This window comes from Pristiophorus japonicus, unplaced genomic scaffold, assembly GCF_044704955.1.
Source record: "Pristiophorus japonicus isolate sPriJap1 unplaced genomic scaffold, sPriJap1.hap1 HAP1_SCAFFOLD_738, whole genome shotgun sequence".
In the NCBI taxonomy this organism is placed as follows: domain Eukaryota; kingdom Metazoa; phylum Chordata; class Chondrichthyes; family Pristiophoridae; genus Pristiophorus; species Pristiophorus japonicus.
Genome location: NW_027254654.1, coordinates 152,501 through 177,500, shown reverse-complemented (window position 1 = coordinate 177,500; position 25,000 = coordinate 152,501). Strand labels below are relative to the sequence as shown.

General features: G+C 57.4%; 1 protein-coding gene across 1 annotated transcript in view; it reads right to left on the bottom strand.

Moving 5' to 3' along the window:
* LOC139256581 (myosin-binding protein C, cardiac-type-like) overlaps positions 1-25,000 on the bottom strand; it is a gene marked incomplete at both ends in the record, with an annotated part of 222,469 nt that overhangs the window by 47,515 nt on the left and 149,954 nt on the right. The window lies entirely within an intron of this gene.

Genomic DNA, 25,000 nt, shown 5'->3' with positions numbered 1-25,000 from the left:
GTGTCGGTGTGTGTGAGTGTGTGAGTGTGTGAGTGTGTGGGTGTGTGAGTATGTGAGTGTGTGAGTGTGTGGGTGTGTGGGTGTGTGAGTGTGTGGGTGTGTGGGTGTGTCGGTGTGTGAGTGTGTGGGTATGTGAGTGTGTGGGTGTGTGAGTGTGTGAGTGTGTGAGTGTGTGGGTGTGTCGGTGTGTGAGTGTGTAAGTGTGTGAGTGTGTGGGTGTGTCGGTGTGTGAGTGTGTGGGTGTGTCGGTGTGTGAGTGTGTGGGTATGTGAGTGTGTGGGTGTGTCGGTGTGTCGGTGTGTGAGTGTGTGGGTGTGTCGGTGTGCGGTTGTGTGTCGGTGTGTCGGTGTGTGGGTGTGTATGAGTGTGTTGGTGTGTGGGTGTGTGGGTGTGTATGAGTGTGTTGGTGTGTGTGAGAGTGTGTGGGTGTGTGGGTGTGTGTGTGTGTCGATGTGTCGGTGTGTGGGTGTGTCGGTGTGCGGGTGTGTCGGTGTGTCGGTGTGTGGGTGTGTATGAGTGTGTTGGTGTGTGGGTGTGTGGGTGTGTGAGTGTGTGGGTATGTGAGTGTGTGGGTGTGCCGGTGTGTGAGTGTGTGAGTGTGTGGGTGTGTCGGTGTGCGGGTGTGTCGGCGTGTCGGTGTGTGGGTGTGTTGGTGTGTATGAGTGTGTTGGTGTGTGTGAGAGTGTGTGGGTGTGTGGGTGTGTGTGTGTGTCGATGTGTCGGTGTGTCAGTGTCGGTGTGTCGGTGTGTCGGTGTGTGAGTGTGTGGGTGTGTGGGTGTGTGAGTGTGTGGGTATGTGGGTGTGTGGGTGTGTGGGTGTGTCAGTGTGTGGGTGTGTGGCTGTGTGGGTGTGTCGGTGTGTGGGTGTGTGGGTGTGTGCGTGTGTGAGTGTGTGGGAGTCTGGGTGTCTGGGTGTCTGGGTGTGTGGGTGTGTGTGCGTGTGCGGGTGTGCGGGTGTGTGTGTGCGTGTGGGTGTGTGTGCGTGTGCGCGAGTGCGGGTGTGTGCGCGTGTGTGCGTGTGTGCGTGTGTGGGTGTGTCGGTGTGTGAGTGCGTGGGTGTGTCAGTGTGTGGGTGTGTGAGTGCGTGGGTGTGTGTGTGTGTCGGTGTGTCGGTGTGTGTGTGTGTCGGTGTGTCGGTGTGTCGGTGTGTGTGAGAGTGTGTGGGTGCGTGTGTCGGTGTGTGGGTGTGTTGATGTGTCGGTGTGTCAGTGTCGGTGTGTGGGTATGTCGGTGTATCGGTGTGTCGGTGTGTGGGTGTATGGGTGTGTGGGCATGTGAGTGTGTCGGTGTGTGGGTGTGTCGATGTGTCGATATGTCGGTGTGTGAGTATGTCGGTGTGTCGATGTGTCGGTGTGTCAGTGTCGGTGTGTGGGTATGTCGGTGTGTCGGTGTGTGGGTGTGTGAGTGTGGGTGTGTGAGTGTGTGAGTGTGTCGGTGTGTGTGTGTGGGTGTGTGGGTGTGTCGGTGTATGTGTCGGTGGGTGTGTGTGTCGGTGTGGGTGTGTGGGTGTGGGTGTGGGGGTGTGGGTGTGTGGGTGTGTGGGTGTGTCGGTGTGTGTGTGTAGGTGAGTGGGTGTGTGGGTGTGTGGGTGTGTGGGTGTGTGAGTGTGTAAGTGTGTGAGTGAGTGTGTGTGGGTGTGTGTGTGGGTGTGTGGGTGTGTGAGTGTGTAAGTGTGTGAGTGAGTATGTGTGGGTGTGTGTGTGGGTGTGTGGGTGTGTGAGTGTGTAAGTGTGAGAGTGTGTGGGTGTGTCGGTATGTCAGTGTATGGGTGTGTCGGTGTGTGAGTGTGTGAGTGTGTGAGTGTGTGAGTGTGTGAGTGTGTGTGAGTGTGGGTGTGTATGAGTGTGTTGGTGTGTGTGAGAGTGTGTGTGTGTGTGGGAGTGAGTGTGTGTGTGTGGGTGTGTGGGTGTGTGGGTGTGTGGGTGTGAGAGTGTGTGGGTGTGTGGGTGTGTGAGTGTGTAAGTGTGTAAGTGTGTGAGTGAGTGTGTGTGGGTGTGTGGGTGTGTGGGTGTGAGAGTGTGTGGATATGTGTGGGTGTGTGGGTGTGTGGGTGGGTGGGTGGGTGTGTCGGTGTGTCGGTGTGTGGGTGTGTCGGTATGTCAGTGTATGGGTGTGTCGGTGTGTGAGTGTGTGAGTGTGTGAGTGTGTGTGAGTGTGGGTGTGTATGAGTGTGTTGGTGTGTGTGAGAGTGTGTGTGTGTGGGAGTGAGTGTGTGTGTGTGTGTGTGTGGGTGGGTGTGTGGGTGTGTGGGTGTGTGTGAGAGTGTGTGGGAGAGTGTATGGGTGTGTGAGTGTATGTGTCGGTGTGTGGGTGTGTCGATGTGTCGGTGTGTCAGTGTCGGTGTGTGGGCTTGTGTGTGTAGGTGTGTGAGTGTGTGAGTGTGTGAGTGTGTGAGTGTGTGAGTGTCGGTGTGTCAGTGTGTGAGTGTGTGGGTGTGTGGGTGTGTGGGTATGTGAGTGTGTGAGTGTGGGTGTGTATGAGTGTGTTGGTGTGTGTGAGAGTGTGTGTGTGTGTGTGTGTGTGTGTGTGTGGGTGTGTCGATGTGTCGGTGTGTCAGTGTTGGTGTGTCGGTGTGTGGGTATGACGGTGTGTGGGTGGGTGGGTGTGTGGGTGTGTTCAAGTGTGGGTGCGTCGGTTTGTGGGTGTGTGGGTGTGCGAATATGTGTGGGTGTGTGGGTGTGTGGGTGTGCGAGTGTGCGAGTGTGTGGGTGTGTGAGTGTGTGGGTGTGTCGGTGTGTCGGTGTGTGGGTGTGTGAGTGTGTGAGTGTGTGAGTGTGTGAGTGTGTGGGTGTGTGAGTGTGTGAGTGTGTGGGTGTGTGGGTGTGTGGGTGTGTGGATATGTGTGGGTGTGTGGATATGTGTCGGTGTGTGGGTGTGTCGGTGTGTGGGTGTGTGGGTGTGTCGGTGTGTGGGTGTGTGGGTGTGTGGGTGTGTGAGTGTGTGGGTGTGTCGGTGTGTGGGTGTGTGAGTGTGTGAGTGTGTGAGTGTGTGAGTGTGTGAGTGTGTGAGTGGGTGTGTGTGTGTGTGGGTGTCTGGGCGTGTGGGTGTGTGGGTGTGTTGGTGTGTGGGTGTGTGTGGGTGTGGCGGTGTGTCGGTGTGTCGGTGTGTCGGTGTGCGGGTGTGCGGGTGTGCATGTCGATGTGTGGGTGTGTGGGTGTGTGGGTGTGTGGGTGTGTGGGTGTGTGTGTGTCGCTGTGTGGGTGTGCGGGTGTGCGGGTGTGTGTGCGGGTCGGTGTGTGGGTGTGTGAATGTGTCTGTGTGAGTGTGTGGGTGTGTGTGTGTGTCGGTGTGTGTGAGTGTGTGTGTGTATGAGTGTGTCGGTGTGCGGGTGTGTGTGTCGGTGTGTGGGTGTGTGAGTGTGTCTGTGTGAGTGTGTCGGTGTGTGAGAGGGTGTGTGGGTGTGTGGGTGTGAGGGTGTGTGGGTGTGTGAATGTGTGGGTGTGGGTGTGTGGGTGTGTCGGTGTGTGAGTGTGTGGGTATGTGAGTGTGTGGGTGTGTGAGTGTGTGAGTGTGTGGGTGTGTCGGTGTGTGGGTGTGTGGGTGTGTGGGTGTGTCGGTGTGTGAGTGTGTGAGTGTGTGGGTGTGTGGGTGTGTCGGTGTGTGAGTGTGTGGGTATGTGAGTGTGTGAGTGTGTCGGTGTGTCGGTGTGTCGGTGTCGGTGTGTGGGTGTGTGGGTGTGTGGGTGTGTGCGTGTGTGAGTGTGTGAGTGTGTGGGTGTGTGGGTGTGTGGGTGTGTGGGTGTGTGGGTGTGTGAGTGTGTGAGTGCGTGGATGTGTGGGTGTGTGAGTGCGTGAGTGTGTGGGTGTGTGGGTGTGCGAGTGTGTGGATATGTGTGTGTGTGAGTGTGTGAGTGTGTGGGTGTGTGGGTGTGTCGGTGTGTCGGTGTGTGGGTGTGTGGGTGTGTGAGTGTGTGAGTGTGTGGATGTGTGAGTGTGTGAGTGTGTGGGTGTGTGGGTGTGTGGGTGTGTGGATATGTGTGGGTGTGTGGATATGTGTCGGTGTGTGGGTGTGTGGGTGTGTGGGTGTGTCGGTGTGTGGGTGTGTGGGTGTGTGGGTGTGTGGGTGTGCGAATATGTGTGGGTGTGTGGGTGTGTGGGTGTGCGAGTGTGTGGATATGTGTGGGTGTGTGAGTGTGTCGGTGTGTGAGTGTGTGAGTGTGTGAGTGTGTGAGTGTGTGAGTGTGTGAGTGTGTGGGTGTGTGGGTGTGTGGGTGTGTGAGTGTGTGAGTGTGTGAGTGGGCGTGTGGGCGTGTGGGTGTGTGTGGGTGTGGCGGTGTGTCGGTGTGTCGGTGTGTGGGTGTGTCGGTGTGCGGGTGTGCGGGTGTGCGGGTGTGCGTGTGGGTGTGTGGGTGTGTGGGTGTGTGTTTGTGTGGGTGTCGCTGTGTGGGTGTGCGGGTGTGCGGGTGTGTGTGCGGGTCGGTGTGTGGGTGTGTGGGTGTGTGAATGTGTCTGTGTGAGTGTGTGGGTGTGTGTGTGTGTCGGTGTGTGTGAGTGTGTGTGTGTATGAGTGTGTCGGTGTGCGGGTGTGTGTGTCGGTGTGTCGGTGTGTGGGTGTGTGAGTGTGTCTGTGTGAGTGTGTCGGTGTGTGTGAGGGTGTGTGGGTGTGTGGGTGTGAGGGTGTGTGGGTGTGTGAATGTGTGGGTGTGGGTGTGTGGGTGTGTCGGTGTGTGAGTGTGTGGGTATGTGGGTGTGTGGGTATGTGAGTGTGTGGGTGAGTCGGTGTGTGAGTGTGTGAGTGTGTGAGTGTGTGAGTGTATGGGTGTGTGGGTGTGTGGGTGTGTCGGTGTGTGAGTGTGTGAGTGTGTGAGTGTGTGGGTGTGTGGGTGTGTGGGTGTGTGGGTGTGTCGGTGTGTGAGTGTGTGAGTGTGTGGGTGTGTCGGTGTGTGAGTGTGTGGGTGTGTCGGTGTGTGAGTGTGTGGGTGTGTGGGTGTGTCGGTGTGTGAGTGTGTGGGTATGTGAGTGTGTGAGTGTGTCGGTGTGTCGGTGTGTCGGTGTGTGGGTATGTCGGTGTGTGGGTGTGTGGGTGTGTGGGTGTGTGGGTATGTGGGTGTGTGGGTGTGTGGGTGTGTGGGTGTGTGCATGTGTGCGTGTGTGGGTGTGTGGGTGTGTGGGTGTGTGGGTGTGTGCGTGTGTGAGTGTGTGAGTGTGTGGGTGTGTGGGTGTGTGGGTGTGTCGGTGTGTGGGTGTGTGGGTGTGTGGGTGTGTGGGTGTGTGGGTGTGTCGGTGTGTGGGTGTGTCGGTGTGTGGGTGTGTCGGTGTGTGGGTGTGTGGGTGTGTTCAAGTGTGGGTGCGTCGGTTTGTGGGTGTGTCGGTGTGTGGGTGTGTGGGTGTGTGTGTGTGTGGGTGTGTGAGTGTGGATGTGAGAGTGTGTGGATATGTCGGTGTGTGGGTGTGTGATTGTGTGAGTGTGTGGGTGTGTGGGTGTGTGGGTGTGTGGGTGTGTGAGTGTGTGAGTGTGTGAGTGTGTGAGTGTGTGGGTGTGTGAGTGCGTGGGTGCGTGGGTGTGTGAGTGCGTGAGTGTGTGGATATGTGTGGGTGTGTGGGTGTGTGGGTGTGTCGGTGTGTGAGTGTGTGAGTGTGTGGGTGTGTGGGTGTGTCGGTGTGTGGGTGTGTCGGTGTGTCGGTGTGTCGGTGTGTGGGTGTGTGAGTGTGTGAGTGTGTGAGTGTGTGGGTGTGTGGGTGTGTGGGTGTGTGGATATGTGTGGGTGTGTGGATATGTGTCGGTGTGTGGGTGTGAGGGTGTGTGGGTGTGTCGGTGTGTGGGTGTGTCGGTGTGTGAGTGTGTGGGTGTGTGGGTGTGTGAGTGTGTGGGTGTGTGGGTGTGTCGGTGTGTGGGTGTGTGAGTGTGTGAGTGTGTGAGTGTGTGAGTGGGTGTGTGTGTGTGTGGGTGTCTGGGCGTGTGGGTGTGTCGGTTTGTGGGTGTGTGGGTGTGTGTGGGTGTGGCGGTGTGTCGGTGTGTCGGTGTGCGGGTGTGCGGGTGTGTGGGTGTGCGGGTGTGTGTGTGTCGCTGTGTGGGTGAGCGGGTCGGTGTGTGGGTGTGTGGGTGTGTGAATGTGTCTGTGTGAGTGTGTGAGTGTGTGGGTGTGTGTGTGGGTGTGTGGGTGTGTGGGTGTGTGGGTGTGTCGGTGTGTGGGTGTGTCGGTGTGTGGGTGTGTCGGTGTGTGGGTGTGTGGGTGTGTGGGTGTGTGGGTGTGTGGGTGTGTCGGTGTGTGGGTGTGTCGGTGTGTTCAAGTGTGGGTGCGTCGGTTTGTGGGTGTGTGGGTGTGTGGGTGTGTGGGTGTGTGGGTGTGTCGGTGTGTGGGTGTGTCGGTGTGTGGGTGTGTGGGTGTGTCAGTGTGTGTGTGGGTGTGTGAGTGTGGATGTGAGAGTGTGTGGATATGTCGGTGTGTGGGTGTGTGAGTGTGTGAGTGTGTGGGTGTGTCGGTGTGTGAGTGTGTGAGTGTGTGGGTGTGTCGGTGTGTGGGTGTGTCGGTGTGTGAGTGTGTGAGTGTGTGAGTGTGTGGGTGTGTGGGTGTGTGAGTGTGTGAGTGTGTGGGTGTGTGAGTGTGTGAGTGTGTGGGTGTGTGAGTGTGTGAGTGTGTGGGTGTGTCGGTGTGTGGGTGTGTCGGTGTGTGAGTGTGTGAGTGTGTGGGTGTGTCGGTGTGTGGGTGTGAGAGTGTGAGAGTGTGTGGGTGTGTGGGTGTGTGGGTGTGTGGGTGTGTGAGTGTGTGAGTGTGTGAGTGTGTGAGTGTGTCGGTGTGTGGGTGTGTCGGTGTGTGAGTGTGTGGGTATGTGAGTGTGTCGGTGTGTCGGTGTGTCGGTGTGTGGGTATGTCGGTGTGTGGGTGTGTGGGTGTGTGGGTGTGTGGGTGTGTGGGTGTGTGGGTATGTGGGTGTGTGGGTATGTGGGTGTGTGGGTGTGTGGGTGTGTCGGTGTGTGGGTGTGTGCGTGTGTGAGTGTGTGAGTGTGTGTGGGTGTGAGTGTGTGTGTGTGTGGGTGTGGGTGTGTGTGTGGGTGTGTGGGTGTGTTCAAGTGTGGGTGCGTCGGTTTGTGGGTGTGTCGGTGTGTGGGTGTGTGGGTGTGTGGGTGTGTGGGTGTGTGGGTGTGTCGGTGTGTCGGTGTGTGGGTGTGTGAGTGTGTGAGTGTGTGAGTGTGTGAGTGGGTGTGTGTGTGTGTGGGTGTCTGGGCATGTGGCGGTGTGTCGGTGTGTGGGTGTGTCGCTGTGTGGGTGTGCGGGTGTGCGGGTGTGTGTGCGGGTCGGTGTGTGGGTGTGTGGGTGTGTGAATGTGTCTGTGTGAGTGTGTGGGTGTGTGTGTGTGTCGGTGTGTGTGAGTGTGTGTGTGTATGAGTGTGTCGGTGTGCGGGTGTGTGTGTCGGTGTGTCGGTGTGTGGGTGTGTGAGTGTGTCTGTGTGAGTGTGTCGGTGTGTGTGAGGGTGTGTGGGTGTGTGGGTGTGAGGGTGTGTGGGTGTGTGAATGTGGGTGTGTGGGTGTGTGGGTATGTGAGTGTGTGGGTGTGTCGGTGTGTGAGTGTGTGAGTGTGTGGGTGTGTCGGTGTGTGAGTGTGTGGGTGTGTGGGTGTGTCGGTGTGTGAGTGTGTGGGTATGTGAGTGTGTGAGTGTGTCGGTGTGTCGGTGTGTCGGTGTCGGTGTGTGGGTATGTCGGTGTGTGGGTGTGTGGGTGTGTGGGTGTGTGGGTATGTGGGTGTGTGGGTATGTGGGTGTGTGGGTGTGTGGGTGTGTGCGTGTGTGCGTGTGTGGGTGTGTGGGTGTGTGGGTGTGTGGGTGTGTGCGTGTGTGAGTGTGTGAGTGTGTGGGTGTGTGGGTGTGTCGGTGTGTGGGTGTGTGGGTGTGTGGGTGTGTGGGTGTGTGGGTGTGTGGGTGTGTCGGTGTGTGGGTGTGTCGGTGTGTGGGTTTGTGGGTGTGTGGGTGTGTGGGTGTGTTCAAGTGTGGGTGCGTCGGTTTGTGGGTGTGTCGGTGTGTGGGTGTGTGGGTGTGTCAGTGTGTGTGTGGGTGTGTGAGTGTGGATGTGAGAGTGTGTGGATATGTCGGTGTGTGGGTGTGTGATTGTGTGGGTGTGTGGGTGTGTGGGTGTGTGGGTGTGTGAGTGTGTGAGTGTGTGAGTGTGTGAGTGTGTGGGTGTGTGAGTGCGTGGGTGCGTGGGTGTGTGAGTGCGTGAGTGTGTGGATATGTGTGGGTGTGTGGGTGTGTGGGTGTGTCGGTGTGTGAGTGTGTGAGTGTGTGAGTGTGTGGGTGTGTGGGTGTGTCGGTGTGTGGGTGTGTCGGTGTGTGGGTGTGTGAGTGTGTGAGTGTGTGAGTGTGTGGGTGTGTGGGTGTGTGGGTGTGTGGATATGTGTGGGTGTGTGGATATGTGTCGGTGTGTGGGTGTGAGGGTATGTGGGTGTGTGGGTGTGTGGGTGTGTCGGTGTGTGGGTGTGTCGGTGTGTGAGTGTGTGGGTGTGTGGGTGTGTGAGTGTGTGGGTGTGTGGGTGTGTCGGTGTGTGGGTGTGTGAGTGTGTGAGTGTGTGAGTGGGTGTGTGTGTGTGTGGGTGTCTGGGCGTGTGGGTGTGTCGGTTTGTGGGTGTGTGGGTGTGTGTGGGTGTGGCGGTGTGTCGGTGTGTCGGTGTGCGGGTGTGCGGGTGTGTGGGTGTGCGGGTGTGTGTGTGTCGCTGTGTGGGTGAGCGGGTCGGTGTGTGGGTGTGTGGGTGTGTGAATGTGTCTGTGTGAGTGTGTGAGTGTGTGGGTGTGTGTGTGGGTGTGTGGGTGTGTGGGTGTGTGGGTGTGTGGGTGCGTCGGTTTGTGGGTGTGTCGGTGTGTGGGTGTGTGGGTGTGTGGGTGTGTGGGTGTGTGGGTGTGTCGGTGTGTGGGTGTGTGGGTGTGTCAGTGTGTGTGTGGGTGTGTGAGTGTGGATGTGAGAGTGTGTGGATATGTCGGTGTGTGGGTGTGTGAGTGTGTGAGTGTGTGGGTGTGTCGGTGTGTGAGTGTGTGAGTGTGTGAGTGTGTGGGTGTGTCGGTGTGTGGGTGTGTCGGTGTGTGAGTGTGTGAGTGTGTGAGTGTGTGGGTGTGTGGGTGTGTGGGTGTGTGAGTGTGTGAGTGTGTGGGTGTGTGAGTGTGTGGGTGTGTGAGTGTGTGAGTGTGTGAGTGTGTGGGTGTGTCGGTGTGTGGGTGTGTCGGTGTGTGAGTGTGTGGGTGTGTCGGTGTGTGGGTGTGTCAGTGTGTGAGTGTGAGAGTGTGAGAGTGTGTGGGTGTGTGGGTGTGTGGGTGTGTGGGTGTGTGGGTGTGTGGGTGTGTGGGTGTGTGAGTGTGTGAGTGTGTGAGTGTGTGAGTGTGTCGGTGTGTGAGTGTGTGGGTGTGTGGGTGTGTCGGTGTGTGAGTGTGAGGGTATGTGAGTGTGTCGGTGTGTCGGTGTGTCGGTGTGTGGGTATGTCGGTGTGTGGGTGTGTGGGTGTGTGGGTGTGTGGGTGTGTGGGTGTGTGGGTATGTGGGTATGTGGGTGTGTGGGTATGTGGGTGTGTGGGTGTGTGGGTGTGTCGGTGTGTGGGTGTGTGCGTGTGTGAGTGTGTGAGTGTGTGTGGGTGTGAGTGTGTGTGGGTGTGGGTGTGTGTGTGGGTGTGTGGGTGTGTTCAAGTGTGGGTGCGTCGGTTTGTGGGTGCGTCGGTGTGTGGGTGTGTGGGTGTGTGGGTGTGTGGGTGTGTGGGTGTGTGGGTGTGTGTGTGGGTGTGTGAGTGTGGATGTGAGAGTGTGTGGATATGTCGGTGTGTGGGTGTGTGAGTGTGTGAGTGTGTGAGTGTGTGGGTGTGTGAGTGTGTGAGTGTGTGGGTGTGTGAGTGCGTGGGTGTGTGGGTGTGTGAGTGCGTGAGTGTGTGGGTGTGTGAGTGTGTGAGTGTGTGGGTGTGTGGGTGTGTGGGGGTGTGGGGGTGTGGGGGTGTGTGTGTCAGTGTGTCGGTGTGTCGGTGGGTGTGTGGGTGTGTGGGTGTATGAGTGTGTCGGTGTGTGTGAGAGTGTGTGGGTGTGTGGGTGTATGAGTGTGTTGGTGTGTGTGGGTGTGTGGGTGTGTGGGTGTGTGGGTGTGTGGGTGTGTCGATGTGTCGATGTGTCGGTGTGTGGGTATGTCGGTGTGTGGGTGTGTGGGTGTGTGGGTGTGTGGGTGTGTGGGTATGTGGGTATGTGGGTATGTGGGTGTGTGGGTATGTGGGTGTGTGGGTGTGTCGGTGTGTCGGTGTGTGGGTGTGTGCGTGTGTGAGTGTGTGAGTGTGTGTGGGTGTGAGTGTGTGTGTGTGTGGGTGTGGGTGTGGGTGTGTGTGTGGGTGTGTGGGTGTGTTCAAGTGTGGGTGCGTCGGTTTGTGGGTGTGTCGGTGTGTGGGTGTGTGGGTGTGTGGGTGTGTCGGTGTGTGGGTGTGTGGGTGTGTGGGTGTGTGTGTGGGTGTGTGAGTGTGGATGTGAGAGTGTGTGGATATGTCGGTGTGTGGGTGTGTGAGTGCGTGGGTGTGTGGGTGTGTGAGTGCGTGAGTGTGTGGGTGTGTGAGTGTGTGAGTGTGTGGGTGTGTGGGGGTGTGGGGGTGTGGGGGTGTGTGTGTCAGTGTGTCGGTGTGTCGGTGGGTGTGTGGGTGTGTGGGTGTATGAGTGTGTCGGTGTGTGTGAGAGTGTGTGGGTGTGTGGGTGTATGAGTGTGTCGGTGTGTGTGGGTGTGTGGGTGTGTGGGTGTGTGGATGTGTGGGTGTGTGGGTGTGTCGATGTGTCGGTGTGTCAGTGTCGGTGTGTGGGTATGTCGGTATGTCGGTGTGTCGGTGTGTGGGTGTGTGGGTGTGTGGGTATGTGGGTATGTGAGTATGTCGGTGTGTGAGTGTGTCCGTGTGTGTGTCGGTATGTGAGTGTGTCGGTGGGTGTGTGGGTGTGTGGGTGTGTCGGTGTGTCGGTGTGTGGGTGTGTCGGTGTGTGAGTGTGTGTGTCGGTGTGTGGGTGAGAGTTTGTGGGTGTGTCGGTGTGTGTGTGTGGGTGTTTGGGTGGGTGGGTGTGTGGGTGTGTCGGTGTGTCTGTGTGTCGGTGTGTGTGAGTCAGTGTGTCGGTGTGTCGGTGTGTGAGTGTGTGTGTGTGTGATTGTGTGGGTGTGTGAGTGTGTGGGTGTGTGGGTGTGTGGGTGTGTGAGTGTGTGGGTGTGTGGGTGTGTGAGTGTGTGCGTGTGTGCGTGTGTGAGTGTGTGGGTGTGTCGGTGTGTGGGTGTGTCGGTGTGTGGGTGTGTCGGTGTGTGGGTGTGTCGGTGTGTGGGTGTGTGTGTGGGTGTGTGTGTCGGTGTGTCGGTGTGTGAGTGTGTGTGTCGGTGTGTGGGTGAGAGTTTGTGGGTGTGTGGGTGTGTCGGTGTGTCGATGTGTGTGTGTGGGTGTGTGGGTGTGTGAGTCTGTGAGTGTGTCGGTGTGTGTGAGTCAGTGTGTGGGTGTGTGGGTGTGTGAGTGTGTGCGTGTGTGGTTGTGTGAGTGTGTGGGTGTGTCGGTGTGTGGGTGTGTCGGTGTGTGGGTGTGTGGGTGTGTGTGTGTGGGTGTGTGAGTGTGTGTGTGTGTCGGTGTGTGGGTGTGTGGGTGTGTGAGTGTGTGAGTGTGTGAGTATGTGAGTGTGTGAGTGTGTGGGTGTGTGGGTGTGTCGGTGTGTGTGAGTGTGTGAGTGTGTGAGTGTGTGGGTGTGTCGGTGTGTGAGTGTGTGAGTGTGTGAGTGTGTGAGTATGTGAGTGTGTGAGTGTGTGGGTGTGTGGGTGTGTGGGTGTGTGAGTGTGTGGGTGTGTGGGTGTGTCGGTGTGTGAGTGTGTGAGTGTGTGAGTGTGTGAGTGTGTGGGTGTGTCGGTGTGTGAGTGTGTGGGTGTGTGGGTGTGTGGGTGTGTCGGTGTGTGAGTGTGTGGGTATGTGAGTGTGTGGGTGTGTCGGTGTGTGAGTGTGTGGGTGTGTTGGTGTGCGGGTGTGTCGGTGTGTGGGTGTGTATGAGTGTGTTGGTGTGTGGGTGTGTATGAGTGTGTTGGTGTGTGTGAGAGTGTGTGGGTGTGTGGGTGTGTGTGTGTGTCGATGTGTCGGTGTGTGGGTGTGTCGGTGTGCGGGTGTGTCGGTGTGTCGGTGTGTGGGTGTGTATGAGTGTGTTGGTGTGTGGGTGTGTCGGTGTGTGTGTGTGAGTGTGTGGGTATGTGAGTGTGTGGGTGTGTCGGTGTGTCGGTGTGTCGGTGTGTGGGTGTGTCGGTGTGTGGGTGTGTGGGTGTGTATGAGTGTGTTGGTGTGTGTGAGAGTGTGTGGGTGTGTGGGTGTGTGTGTGTGTCGATGTGTCGGTGTGTCAGTGTCGGTGTGTGGGTGTGTGGGTGTGTGGGTGTGTGGGTGTGTGGGTGTGTCGGTGTGTGAGTGTGTGAGTGTGTGGGTGTGTGGGTGTGTGGGTGTGTGAGTGTGTGGGTATGTGGGTGTGTGGGTGTGTGGGTGTGTGGGTGTGTGGGTGTGTGGGTGTGTGCGTGTGTGCGAGTGTGTGGGTGTCTGGGTGTCTGGGTGTCTGGGTGTCTGGGTGTGTGGGTGTGTGTGTGTGTGCGTGTGGGTGTGTGTGCGTGTGCGCGAGTGCGTGTGTGGGTGTGTCGGTGTGTGAGTGCGTGGGTGTGTGAGTGCGTGGGTGTGTGAGTGCGTGGGTGTGTGTGTGTGTCGGTGTGTCGGTGTGTGTGTGTCGGTGTGTCGGTGTGTGTGTGTGAGTGTGTATGAGTGTGTCGGTGTGTGTGAGAGTGTGTGGGTGCGTGTGTCGGTGTGTGGGTGTGTTGATGTGTCGGTGTGTCAGTGTCGGTGTGTGGGTATGTCGGTGTATCGGTGTGTCGGTGTGTGGGTGTATGGGTGTGTGGGCATGTGAGTGTGTCGGTGTGTGGGTGTGTCGATGTGTCGATATGTCGGTGTGTCGGTGTGTGAGTATGTCGGTGTGTTGATGTGTCGGTGTGTCAGTGTCGGTGTGTGGGTATGTCGGTGTGTCGGTGTGTGGGTGTGTGAGTGTGGGTGTGTGAGTGTGTGAGTGTGTCGGTGTGTGTGTGTGTGTCGTTGTGTGTGTGTGGGTGTGTGGGTGTGTGAGTGTGTGAGTGTGTCGGTGTATGTGTCGGTGGGTGTGTGTGTCGGTGTGGGTGTGTGGTTGTGGGTGTGTGGGTGTGTGGGTGTGTGGGTGTGTGTGTGTGTCGGTGTGTCGGTGTGTCGGTGTGTAGGTGAGTGGGTGTGTGGGTGTGTGGGTGTGTGGGTGTGTGAGTGTGTAAGTGTGTGAGTGAGTGTGTGTGGGTGTGTGTGTGGGTGTGTGGGTGTGTGAGTGTGTAAGTGTGTGAGTGAGTATGTGTGGGTGTGTGTGTGGGTGTGAGGGTGTGTGAGTGTGTAAGTGTGTGAGTGAGTGTGTGTGGGTGTGTGGGTGTGTGGGTGTGAGAGTGTGTGGATATGTGTGGGTGTGTGGGTGTGTGGGTGTGTGGGTGGGTGTGTCGGTGTGTGGGTGTGTGAGTGTGTGAGTGTGTGAGTGTGGGTGTGTATGAGTGTGTTGGTGTGTGTGAGAGTGTGTGTGTGTGTGGGAGTGAGTGTGTGTGTGTGGGTGTGTGTGTGTGTGGGTGTGGGTGTGTGTGTGGGTGTGTGGGTGTGTTCAAGTGTGGGTGCGTCGGTTTGTGGGTGTGTCGGTGTGTGGGTGTGTGGGTGTGTGGGTGTGTGGGTGTGTGGGTGTGTGAGTGTGTGAGTGTGTGGGTGTGTGAGTGCGTGGGTGTGTGGGTGTGTGAGTGCGTGAGTGTGTGGGTGTGTGAGTGTGTGAGTGTGTGGGTGTGTGGGTGTGTGGGGGTGTGGGGGTGTAGGGGTGTGTGTGTCAGTGTGTCGGTGTGTCGGTGGGTGTGTGGGTGTGTGGGTGTATGAGTGTGTCGGTGTGTGTGAGAGTGTGTGGGTGTGTGGGTGTATGAGTGTGTTGGTGTGTGTGGGTGTGTGGGTGTGTGGGTGTGTGGGTGTGTGGGTGTGTGGGTGTGTCGATGTGTCGATGTGTCGGTGTGTGGGTATGTCGGTGTGTGGGTGTGTGGGTGTGTGGGTGTGTGGGTGTGTGGGTATGTGGGTATGTGGGTGTGTGGGTATGTGGGTGTGTGGGTGTGTCGGTGTGTGGGTGTGTGCGTGTGTGAGTGTGTGTGGGTGTGAGTGTGTGTGTGTGTGGGTGTGTGTGTGGGTGTGTGGGTGTGTTCAAGTGTGGGTGCGTCGGTTTGTGGGTGTGTCGGTGTGTGGGTGTGTGGGTGTGTGGGTGTGTCGGTGTGTGGGTGTGTGGGTGTGTGGGTGTGTGGGTGTATGGGTGGGTGTGTGAGTGTGGATGTGAGAGTGTGTGGATATGTCGGTGTGTGGGTGTGTGAGTGTGTGAGTGTGTGGGTGTGTGAGTGTGTGAGTGTGTGGGTGTGTGAGTGCGTGGGTGTGTGGGTGTGTGAGTGCGTGAGTGTGTGGGTGTGTGAGTGTGTGAGTGTGTGGGTGTGTGGGTGTGTGGGGGTGTGGGGGTGTGTGTGTCAGTGTGTCGGTGTGTCGGTGGGTGTGTGGGTGTGTGGGTGTATGAGTGTGTCGGTGTGTGTGAGAGTGTGTGGGTGTGCGGGTGTATGAGTGTGTCGGTGTGTGTGGGTGTGTGGGTGTGTGGGTGTGTGGGTGTGTGGGTGTGTGGGTGTGTCGATGTGTCGGTGTGTCAGTGTCGGTGTGTGGGTATGTCGGTATGTCGGTGTGTCGGTGTGTGGGTGTGTGGGTGTGTGGGTATGTGGGTATGTGAGTATGTCGGTGTGTCGGTGTGTCGGTGTGTGAGTGTGTCCGTGTGTGTGTCGGTATGTGAGTGTGTCGGTGGGTGTGTGGGTGTGTGGGTGTGTCGGTGTGTCGGTGTGTCGGTGTGTGGGTGTGTCGGTGTGTGAGTGTGTGTGTCGGTGTGTGGGTGAGAGTTTGTGGGTGTGTCGGTGTGTGTGTGTGGGTGTTTGGGTGGGTGGGTGTGTGGGTGTGTCGGTGTGTCTGTGTGTCGGTGTGTGTGAGTCAGTGTGTCGGTGTGTCGGTGTGTGAGTGTGTGTGTGTGTGATTGTGTGGGTGTGTGAGTGTGTGGGTGTGTGGGTGTGTGGGTGTGTGAGTGTGTGGGTGTGTGGGTGTGTGAGTGTGTGCGTGTGTGCGTGTGTGAGTGTGTGGGTGTGTAGGTGTGTGGGTGTGTCGGTGTGTGAGTGTGTGAGTGTATCGGTGTGTGGGTGTGTGGGTGTGTGGGTGTGTGTGTGGGTGTGTGTGTCGGTGTGTCGGTGTGTGAGTGTGTGTGTCGGTGTGTGGGTGAGAGTTTGTGGGTGTGTGGGTGTGTCGGTGTGTCGATGTGTGTGTGTGGGTGTGTGGGTGTGTGAGTCTGTGAGTGTGTCGGTGTGTGTGAGTCAGTGTGTGGGTGTGTGGGTGTGTGAGTGTGTGCGTGTGTGCGTGTGTGCGTGTGTGAGTGTGTGGGTGTGTGAGTGTGTGGGTGTGTGGGTGTGTCGGTGTGTGGGTGTGTCGGTGTGTGGGTGTGTGGGTGTGTGTGTGTGGGTGTGTGAGTGTGTGGGTGTGTGGGTGTGTGAGTGTGTGAGTATGTGAGTGTGTGAGTGTGTGGGTGTGTGGGTGTGTCGGTGTGTGTGAGTGTGTGAGTGTGTGAGTGTGTGAGTGTGTGGGTGTGTCGGTGTGTGAGTGTGTGAGTGTGTGAGTGTGTGAGTATGTGAGTGTGTGAGTGTGTGGGTGTGTGGGTGTGTGGGTGTGTGAGTGTGTGGGTGTGTGGGTGTGTCGGTGTGTGAGTGTGTGAGTGTGTGAGTGTGTGAGTGTGTGGGTGTGTCGGTGTGTGAGTGTGTGGGTGTGTGGGTGTGTGGGTGTGTCGGTGTGTGAGTGTGTGGGTATGTGAGTGTGTGGGTGTGTCGGTGTGTGAGTGTGTGGGTGTGTTGGTGTGCGGGTGTGTCGGTGTGTGGGTGTGTATGAGTGTGTTGGTGTGTGGGTGTGTATGAGTGTGTTGGTGTGTGTGAGAGTGTGTGGGTGTGTGGGTGTCTGTGTGTGTCGATGTGTCGGTGTGTGGGTGTGTCGGTGTGCGGGTGTGTCGGTGTGTCGGTGTGTGGGTGTGTATGAGTGTGTTGGTGTGTGGGTGTGTCGGTGTGTGAGTGTGTGAGTGTGTGGGTATGTGAGTGTGTGGGTGTGTCGGTGTGTCGGTGTGTCGGTGTGTCGGTGTGTCGGTGTGTCGGTGTGTGGGTGTGTCGGTGTGTGGGTGTATGGGTGTGTATGAGTGTGTTGGTGTGTGTGAGAGTGTGTGGGTGTGTGGGTGTGTGTGTGTGTCGATGTGTCGGTGTGTCAGTGTCGGTGTGTCGGTGTGTGGGTGTGTGGGTGTGTGGGTGTGTCGGTGTGTGAGTGTGTGAGTGTGTGGGTGTGTGGGTGTGTGGGTGTGTGAGTGTGTGGGTATGTGGGTGTGTGGGTGTGTGGGTGTGTGGGTGTGTGCGTGTGTGCGAGTGTCTGGGTGTCTGGGTGTCTGGGTGTCTGGGTGTCTGGGTGTGTGGGTGTGTGCGTGTGGGTGTGTGTGCGTGTGCGCGAGTGCGTGTGTGGGTGTGTCGGTGTGTGAGTGCGTGGGTGTGTGAGTGCGTGGGTGTGTGAGTGCGTGGGTGTGTCGGTGTGTGTGTGTCGGTGTGTCGGTGTGTGTGTGTGAGTGTGTATGAGTGTGTCGGTGTGTGTGAGAGTGTGTGGGTGCGTGTGTCGGTGTGTGGGTGTGTTGATGTGTCGGTGTGTCAGTGTCGGTGTGTGGGTATGTCGGTGTATCGGTGTGTCGGTGTGTGGGTGTATGGGTGTGTGGGCATGTGAGTGTGTCGGTGTGTGGGTGTGTCGATGTGTCGATATGTCGGTGTGTCGGTGTGTGAGTATGTCGGTGTGTTGATGTGTCGGTGTGTCAGTGTCGGTGTGTGGGTATGTCGGTGTGTCGGTGTGTGGGTGTGTGAGTGTGGGTGTGTGAGTGTGTGAGTGTGTCGGTGTGTGTGTGTGTGTCGTTGTGTGTGTGTGGGTGTGTGGGTGTGTGAGTGTGTGAGTGTGTCGGTGTATGTGTCGGTGGGTGTGTGTGTCGGTGTGGGTGTGTGGTTGTGGGTGTGTGGGTGTGTGGGTGTGTGGGTGTGTGTGTGTGTCGGTGTGTCGGTGTGTCGGTGTGTAGGTGAGTGGGTGTGTGGGTGTGTGGGTGTGTGGGTGTGTGAGTGTGTAAGTGTGTGAGTGAGTATGTGTGGGTGTGTGTGTGGGTGTGAGGGTGTGTGAGTGTGTAAGTGTGTAAGTGTGTGAGTGAGTGTGTGTGGGTGTGTGGGTGTGTGGGTGTGAGAGTGTGTGGATATGTGTGGGTGTGTGGGTGTGTGGGTGTGTGGGTGGGTGTGTCGGTGTGTGGGTGTGTGAGTGTGTGAGTGTGTGAGTGTGTATGAGTGTGTATGAGTGTGTTGGTGTGTGTGAGAGTGTGTGTGTGTGTGGGAGTGAGTGTGGGTGTGTGGGTGTGTGGGTGTGTGGGTGTGTGGGTGTGTGAGTGTGTAAGTGTGTAAGTGTGTGAGTGAGTGTGTGTGGGTGTGTGGGTGTGTGGGTGTGAGAGTGTGTGGATATGTGTGGGTGTGTGGGTGTGTGGGTGTGTGGGTGGGTGTGTCGGTGTGTGGGTGTGTCGGTATGTCAGTGTATGGGTGTGTCGGTGTGTGAGTGTGTGAGTGTGAGTGTGTGTGTGAGTGTGGGTGTGGATATGTGTCGGTGTGTGGGTGTGAGGGTATCTGGGTGTGTGGGTGTGTGGGTGTGTGGGTGTGTGAGTGTGTGAGTGTGTGAGTGGGTGTGTGTGTGTGTGGGTGTCTGGGCGTGTCGGTGTGTGGGTGTGTGGGTGTGTGCGGGTGTGGCGGTGTGTCGGTGTGTGGGTGTGTCGGTATGCGGATGTGCGGGTGTGCGGGTGTGCGGGTGTGCATGTCGATGTGTGGGTGTGTGGGTGTGTGGGTGTGTGTGTGTCGCTGTGTGGGTGTGCGGGTGTGCGGGTGTGTGTGCGGGTCGGTGTGTGGGTGTGTGGGTGTGTGAATGTGTCTGTGTGAGTGTGTGGGTGTGTGTGTGTGTCGGTGTGTGTGAGTGTGTGTGTGTATGAGTGTGTCGGTATGCGGGTGTGTGTGTCGGTGTGTCGGTGTGTGGGTGTGTGAGTGTGTCTGTGTGAGTGTGTCGGTGTGTGTGAGGGTGTGTGGGTGTGTGGGTGTGATGGTGTGTGGGTGTGTCGGTGTGTGGGTGTGAGTGTGTGAGTGTGTGAGTGTGTGGGTGTGTGCGTGTGTGGGTGTGTGGGTGTGTGGGTGTGTGGGTGTGTGAGTGTGTGAGTGTGTGGGTGTGTCGGTGTGTGGGTGTGTCGGTGTGTGGGTGTGTCGGTGTGTGAGTGTGTGAGTGTGTGAGTGTGTGAGTGTGTGAGTGTGTGGGTGTGTGGGTGTGTGGGTGTGTCGGTGTGTGAGTGTGTGGGTATGTGAGTGTGTCGGTGTGTGAGTGTGTGGGTATGTGAGTGTGTGAGTGTGTGGGTGTGTGGGTGTGTGGGTGTGTGGGTGTGTGGGTGTGTGAGTGTGTGAGTGTGTGGGTGTGTGGGTGTGTGAGTGTGTGGGTGTGTGGGTGTGTGGGTGTGTCGATGTGTCGGTGTGTGCGTGTGTGGGTGTGTGGGTGTGTGGGTGTGTGAGTGTGTGAGTGTGTGGGTGTGTGGGTGTGTGGGTGTGTCGGTGTGTGCGTGTGTGGGTGTGTGGGTGTGTGGGTGTGTGGGTGTGTGAGTGTGTGGGTGTGTGGGTGTGTGGGTGTGTGAGTGTGTGGGTGTGTGGGTGTGTGGGTGTGTCGATGTGTCGGTGTGTCAGTGTCGGTGTGTGGGTATGTCGGTATGTCGGTGTGTGGGTGTGTGGGTGTGTGGGTATGTGGGTATGTGGGTATGTGAGTATGTCGGTGTGTCGGTGTGTCGGTGTGTGAGTGTGTGGGTATGTGAGTGTGTGGGTGTGTCGGTGTGTGGGTGTGTCGGTGTGTGAGTGTGTGAGTGAGTGTGTGTGGGTGTGTGGGTGTGTGGGTGTGTGGGTGTGAGAGTGTGTGGATATGTGTGGGTGTGTGGGTGTGTGGGTGTGTGGGTGTGTGGGTGTGTGGGTGGGTGTGTCGGTGTGTGTGTGTGTCGGTATGTCAGTGTATGGGTGTGTCGGTGTGTGAGTGTGTGAGTGTGTGAGTGTGTGAGTGTGTGAGTGTGTGAGTGTGTGAGTGTGTATGAGTGTGTTGGTGTGTGTGAGAGTGTGTGTGTGTGTGGGAGTCAGTGTATGGGTGTGTCGGTGTGTGAGTGTGTGAGTGTGTGAGTGTGTGAGTGTGTATGAGTGTGTTGGTGTGTGTGAGAGTGTGTGGGTGTGTGGGTGTGAGAGTGTGTGGATATGTGTGGGTGTGTGGGTGTGAGAGTGTGTGGATATGTGTGGGTGTGTGGGTGTGTGGGTGTGTGGGTGTGTCGGTGTGTGGGTGTGTCGGTATGTCAGTGTATGGGTGTGTCGGTGTGTGAGTGTGTGAGTGTGTGAGTGTGTGTGAGTGTGGGTGTGTATGAGTGTGTTGGTGTGTGTGAGAGTGTGTGTGTGTGTGGGAGTGAGTGTGTGTGTGTGTGTGTGTGTGGGTGTGTGGGTGTGTGGGTGTGTGGGTGTGTGGGTGTGTGGGTGTGTGGGTGTGTGGGTGTGTGTGAGAGTGTGTGGGAGAGTGTGTGGGTGTGTGAGTGTGTGTGTCGGTGTGTGGGTGTGTCGATGTGTCGATGTGTCGGTGTGTCAGTGTCGGTGTGTGGGCTTGTGTGTGTAGGTGTGTGGGTGTGTGAGTGTGTGAGTGTGTGAGTGTGTGAGTGTGTGAGTGTGTGAGTGTCGGTGTGTCGGTGTGTCGGTGTGTGAGTGTGTGGGTGTGTGGGTGTGTGGGTGTGTGGGTGTGTGGGTGTGTGGGTGTGTGGGTGTGTGAGTGTGGGTGTGTATGAGTGTGTTGGTGTGTGTGAGAGTGTGTGTGTGTGTGTGTGTGTGTGTGTGTGTGGGTGTGTCGATGTGTCGGTGTGTCAGTTTCGGTGTGTCGGTGTGTGGGTATGACGGTGTGTGGGTGGGTGGGTGTGTGGGTGTGTTCAAGTGTGGGTGCGTCGGTTTGTGGGTGTGTGAGTGTGTGGGTGTGTGGGTGTGCGAGTGTGTGGATATGTGTGGGTGTGTCGGTGTGTGAGTGTGTGGGTGTGTGGGTGTGTGGGTGTGTGGGTGTGTGGGTGTGTCGGTGTGTCGGTGTGTCGGTGTGTCGGTGTGTGGGTGTGTGGGTGTGTGAGTGTGTGGGTGTGTGAGTGTGTGAGTGTGTGAGTGTGTGGGTGTGTGGATATGTGTGGGTGTGTGGATATGTGTCGGTGTGTGGGTGTGAGGGTATGTGGGTGTGTGGGTGTGTGGGTGTGTGGGTGTGTCGGTGTGTGGGTTTGTGGGTGTGTGGGTGTGTGAGTGTGTGGGTGTGTGGGTGTGTGGGTGTGTGAGTGTGTGAGTGTGTGAGTGTGTGAGTGGGTGTGTGTGTGTGTGGGTGTCTGGGCATGTGGCGGTGTGTCGGTGTGTGGGTGTGTCGGTGTGCGGGTGTGCGGGTGTGCGGGTGTGCATGTCGATGTGTGGGTGTGTGGGTGTGTGGGTGTGTGTGTGTCGCTGTGTGGGTGTGCGGGTGTGCGGGTGTGTGTGCGGGTCGGTGTGTGGGTGTGTGAGTGTGTCTGTGTGAGTGTGTCGGTGTGTGTGAGGGTGTGTGGGTGTGTGGGTGTGAGGGTGTGTGGGTGTGTGAATGTGTGGGTGTGGGTGTGTGGGTGTGTCGGTGTGTGAGTGTGTGGGTATGTGAGTGTGTGGGTATGTGAGTGTGTGGGTGAGTCGGTGTGTGAGTGTGTGAGTGTGTGAGTGTGTGAGTGTGTGAGTGTGTCGGTGTGTGAGTGTGTGAGTGTGTGAGTGTGTGAGTGTGTGAGTGTGTCGGTGTGTGAGTGTGTGAGTGTGTGAGTGTGTGAGTGTGTGAGTGTGGGTGTGTGAGTGTGTGAATGTGTGAGTGTGTCGGTGTGTGAGTGTGTGAGTGTGTGAGTGTGTGAGTGTGTGAGTGTCGGTGTGTCGGTGTGTCGGTGTGTCAGTGTGTCGGTGTGTGAGTGTGTGAGTCGGTGTGGGTGTGTGGGTGTGTGGGTGTGTGGGTGTGTGGGTGTGTGGGTATGTGAGTGTGTGAGTGTGGGTGTGTATGAGTGTGTTGGTGTGTGTGAGAGTGTGTGTGGGTGTGTGGGTGTGTGGGTGTGTGGGTGTGTGGGTGTGTTCAAGTGTGGGTGCGTCGGTTTGTGGGTGTGTCGGTGTGTGGGTGTGTGGGTGTGTGGGTGTGTGGGTGTGTGGGTGTGTCGGTGTGTGAGTGTGTGAGTGTGTGAGTGTGTGGGTGTGTGGGTGTGTCGGTGTGTCGGTGTGTGGGTGTGTGGGTGTGTGAGTGTGTGAGTGTGTGGGTGTGTGGGTGTGTGGGTGTGTGGATATGTGTGGGTGTGTGGATATGTGTCGGTGTGTGAGTGTGAGGGTATGTGGGTGTGTGGGTGTGTGGGTGTGTGGGTGTGTCGGTGTGTCGGTGTGTGGGTGTGTGAGTGTGTGAGTGTGTGGGTGTGTGGGTGTGTGGGTGTGTGGATATGTGTGGGTGTGTGGATATGTGTCGGTGTGTGGGTGTGTGGGTGTGTGGGTGTGTGGGTGTGTGGGTGTGTCGATGTGTCGGTGTGTCAGTGTCGGTGTGTGGGTGTGTGGGTATGTCGGTGTGTGGGTGTGTGGGTGTGTGGGTGTGTGGGTATGTGGGTATGTGGGTATGTGAGTATGTCGGTGTGTCGGTGTGTCGGTGTGTGAGTGTGTGGGTATGTGAGTGTGTGGGTGAGTCGGTGTGTGAGTGTGTGAGTGTGTGAGTGTGTGGGTGTGTGAGTGTGTGAGTGTGTGGGTGTGTCGGTGTGTGGGTGTGTGAGTGTGTGAGTGTGTGAGTGTGTGAGTGTGTGAGTGTGTGGGTGTGTAGGTGTGTGGGTGTGTGGGTGTGTCGGTGTGTGGGTGTGTGAGTGTGTGAGTGTGTGAGTGTGTGAGTGTGTGAGTGTGTGGGTGTGTGAGTGTGTGAGTGTGTGAGTGTGTGGGTGTGTCGGTGTGTGGGTGTGTCGGTGTGTGAGTGTGTGAGTGTGTGGGTGTGTCGGTGTGTGAGTGTGTGAGTGTGTGGGTGTGTGGGTGTGTCGGTGTGTGAGTGTGTGGGTATGTGAGTGTGTCGGTGTGTGAGTGTGTGGGTATGTGAGTGTGTGAGTGTGTCGGTGTGTCGGTGTGTGGGTGTGTGGGTGTGTGGGTATGTGGGTATGTGGGTGTGTGGGTGTGTGGGTGTGTGGGTGTGTCGGTGTGTGCGTGTGTGCGTGTGTGGGTGTGTGGGTGTGTGGGTGTGTGGGTGTGTGGGTGTGTGAGTGTGTGAGTGTGTGGGTGTGTGGGTGTGTGGGTGTGTCGGTGTGTGGGTGTGTGGGTGTGTGAGTGTGTGGGTGTGTGGGTGTGTGGGTGTGTCGATGTGTCGGTGTGTCAGTGTCGGTGTGTGGGTATGTCGGTATGTCGGTGTGTGGGTGTGTGGGTGTGTGGGTATGTGGGTATGTGGGTATGTGAGTATGTCGGTGTGTCGGTGTGTCGGTGTGTGAGTGTGTCGGTGTGTGTGTCGGTGTGTGAGTGTGTCGGTGGGTGTGTGGGTGTGTGGGTGTGTGGGTGTGTCGGTGTGTCGGTGTGTGGGTGTGTCGGTGTGTGGGTGTGTGTGTCGGTGTGTGGGTGAGAGTTTGTGGGTGTGTCGGTGTGTGTGTGTGGGTGTTTGGGTGGGTGGGTGTGTGGGTGTGTCGGTGTGTGAGTCTGTGAGTGTGTCGGTGTGTGTGAGTCAGTGTGTCGGTGTGTGGGTGTGTGGGTGTGTGGGTGTGTGAGTGTGTGGGTGTGTGGGTGTGTGGGTGTGTGGGTGTGTGGGTGTGTGAGTGTGTGGGTGTGTGAGTGTGTGGGTGTGTGGGTGTGTGAGTGTGTGCGTGTGTGTGTGTGTGGGTGTGTCGGTGTGTCGGTGTGTGTGTGTGTCGGTGTGTCGGTGTGTGAGTATGTCGGTGTGTGGGTGTGTCGGTGTGTGAGTGTGTGAGTGTGTGAGTGTGTGAGTGTGTGAGTGTGTGAGTGTGTGAGTGTGTGGGTGTATCGGTGTGTGGGTGTGTGGGTGTGTGGGTGTGTGAGTGTGTGTGTCGGTGTGTGTCGGTGTGTGGGTGAGAGTTTGTGGGTGTGTGGGTGTGTCGGTGTGTCGATGTGTGTGTGTGGGTGTGTGGGTGTGTGAGTCTGTGAGTGTGTCGGTGTGTGTGAGTCAGTGTGTGGGTGTGTGGGTGTGTGGGTGTGTGAGTGTGTGCGTGTGTGAGTGTGTGGGTGTGTGAGTGTGTGGGTGTGTCGATGTGTGGGTGTGTGGGTGTGTCGGTGTGTGGGTGTGTCGGTGTGTGGGTGTGTGTGTGTGGGTGTGTGTGTGTGGGTGTGTGAGTGTGTGTGTCGGTGTGTGTGTGTGTCGGTGTGTGGGTGTGTGGGTGTGTGAGTGTGTGAGTGTGTGAGTATGTGAGTGTGTGAGTGTGTGGGTGTGTCGGTGTGTGTGAGTGTGTGGGTGTGTGGGTGTGTCGGTGTGTGAGTGTGTGAGTGTGTCAGTATGTGAGTGTGTGAGTGTGTGGGTGTGTCGGTGTGTGAGTGTGTGAGTGTGTGAGTGTGTGAGTATGTGAGTGTGTGAGTGTGTGGGTGTGTGGGTGTGTCGGTGTATGTGAGTGTGTGAGTGTGTGGGTGTGTGGGTGTGTCGGTGTGTCGGTGTGTGAGTGTGTGAGTGTGTGAGTGTGTGAGTGTGTGAGTGTGTGGGTGTGTCGGTGTGTGAGTGTGTGAGTGTGTGGGTATGTGAGTGTGTGGGTGTGTCAGTATGTGAGTGTGTGAGTGTGTGGGTGTGTCGGTGTGTGAGTGTGTGAGTGTGTGAGTGTGTGAGTATGTGAGTGTGTGAGTGTGTGGGTGTGTGGGTGTGTCGGTGTATGTGAGTGTGTGAGTGTGTGGGTGTGTGGGTGTGTCGGTGTGTCGGTGTGTGAGTGTGTGAGTGTGTGAGTGTGTGAGTGTGTGGGTGTGTCGGTGTGTGAGTGTGTGAGTGTGTGGGTATGTGAGTGTGTGGGTGTGTCGGTGTGTGAGTGTGTGAGTGTGTGAGTGTGTGGGTGTGTGGGTGTGTGGGTGTGTGAGTGTGTGAGTGTGTGAGTGTGTGGGTGTGTGGGTGTGTGGGTGTGTCGGTGTGTGAGTGTGTGAGTGTGCGGGTGTGTCGGTGTGTCGGTGTGAATGAGTGTGTTGGTGTGTGGGTGTGTATGAGTGTGTTGGTGTGTGTGAGAGTGTGTGGGTGTGTGGGTGTGTGTGTGTGTCGATGTGTCGGTGTGTCAGTGTCGGTGTGTCGGTGTGTGGGTGTGTGAGTGTGTGAGTGTGTGAGTGTGTGAGTGTGTGAGTGTGTGAGTGTGTGGGTGTGTGAGTGTGTGGGTATGTGGGTATGTGGGTGTGTCAGTGTGTGGGTGTGTGGGTGTGTGGGTGTGTGCGTGTGTGAGTGTGTGGGTGTCTGGGAGTCTGGGTGTCTGGGTGTCTGGGTGTGTGGGTGTGTGTGCGTGTGCGGGTGTGCGGGTGTGTGTGTGCGTGTGGGTATGTGTGTGTGTGAGTGCGTGGGTGTGTGAGTGCGTGGGTGTGTGTGTGTGTCGGTGTGTGTGTGTGTCGGTGTGTGTGTGTGTCGGTGTGTCGGTGTGTGTGTGTGAGTGTGTATGAGTGTGTCGGTGTGTGTGAGAGTGTGTGGGTGCGTGTGTCGGTGTGTGGGTGTGTTGATGTGTCGGTGTGTCAGTGTCGGTGTGTGGGTATGTCGGTGTATCGGTGTGTCGGTGTGTGGGTGTATGGGTGTGTGGGCATGTGAGTGTGTCGGTGTGTGGGTGTGTCGATGTGTCGATATGTCGGTGTGTCGGTGTGTCGGTGTGTGAGTATGTCGGTGTGTCGATGTGTCAGTGTCGGTGTGTGGGTATGTCGGTGTGTCGGTGTGTGGGTGTGT